The following is a 1,443-nucleotide window of genomic DNA, read 5'->3' on the forward strand; positions in this document are numbered from 1 at the left end:
TGGGGCTTTGAGCAACCTGGTCTAGTGGAAGGTGTCCCTGCCCATGGCAGGGGGGGTGGAACTAGATGATCTTTAAGGTTGCTTCCAACCCAAACCATTCTATGATTCTATGACTCTATGAAATAGACGGGAGCTCAGTGCTGAAGAGATTGGGCCAACATGGGCCCCTTGATCAGCCCGTACGTTCAGAGGTAGCTACTTGTTCAGCAAAGTGACCTCGTGCCCTTAAACATATGTTTTGCTATCCATTATCATGACTTTCCTACCAGTTTATGCTACTGTGATTACAAAGAGTATTACTATTTGCCATCCCCCTTTTATTTCTCTTCATTTTTAATTTCAAACTCTGAAAGTCTGAGGATTGATCTACGTTTTTTTTTGCTTTTCCTCAGAAGAATGCCTGTCATTATTTATATTTCTTAATCAAATGTTTCCTTTCTACTAAAAGACCTGTGTATTTGAAAAAGCCAAGTACTCCCAAGAAAGCTGCCAATACTGCTCGGGGATAATGCTTAGCAAGGGTACAGGGTCTTCTGGGGTACTGAGCCATATGGGACTACTCTGAACTGTTTCAAGCTCCTGACATGAAATATAGTCTCCCTCAGGCTACGTACCAATGAATGCGGGCAGACCCCTGTGTAAAGCAAGCCTGATTTGAATGTAAATGACGGAACTTTGCTGCAGTGGTCCACACTGAGGTGCTAGTGAAGAAATGGCTTGGTCATTCTGAGCTTGGTTTTGTGCTTGTGTCAGATCCCTCACTGTCCCTTCTCTTTGTGGGAAAAGAGGGATGAAGAACTGGATGGATGTGCGAGTAGACAACTGCCTGTGCCGTTTTATTCCCATTGCTGTCCAAATTACTCTCTCCATTCTGCCCCACATTTGCTATTCTTTGTGCCACGCTCCTGAAATGCAGTAGTTAAGCTCAGGAGAGTTAAGTATTTCCACCCTGAAGGGTTATTCCGAAAGAATTATTTTCTGCACGAGGGTGGGTACATTAAAACACATCTCGCAGCCCAATAGGCAGAACGGGATGTTGGCAGTGCACATCTAGTTCACCTGGAGCAGTGTGTGGGTGCTCATGCCACGTACTCGCTGTGTGCTTACCTGAATGGAGGCCCTTCTGGAGCGCTACCTTTGGCTTTTTAAAAATCAGGTTTAGCTGAAAAGCCCTGAGTTTATTATAGGATGCTTCATTTTTAGTATAGAAATACTCCGATTTTGAATCCGGACATGCATTTGATTCCTGCGAAACACTTGGCCATGGCTGCAGGCACAGGTAGGTTTAGTCACTGGAGCTTGCTTTCCGGCACCCAGCTCTCCCCATCTTCTCAAGCCCACAGTCCCTTGAAACTTAAACTAAATGAAACACTGTTGGGCTTTTCCTGGTGCTCTTTGCTCCCAGAAGGACACGTCATTAGCCGTGTGCGTGCTGCGACAGCC

The sequence above is a fragment of the Pygoscelis adeliae genome, unplaced genomic scaffold (genome assembly GCF_000699105.1).
Source record: "Pygoscelis adeliae isolate BGI_AS28 unplaced genomic scaffold, ASM69910v1 Scaffold101, whole genome shotgun sequence".
NCBI classification, from domain to species: Eukaryota; Metazoa; Chordata; class Aves; order Sphenisciformes; family Spheniscidae; genus Pygoscelis; species Pygoscelis adeliae.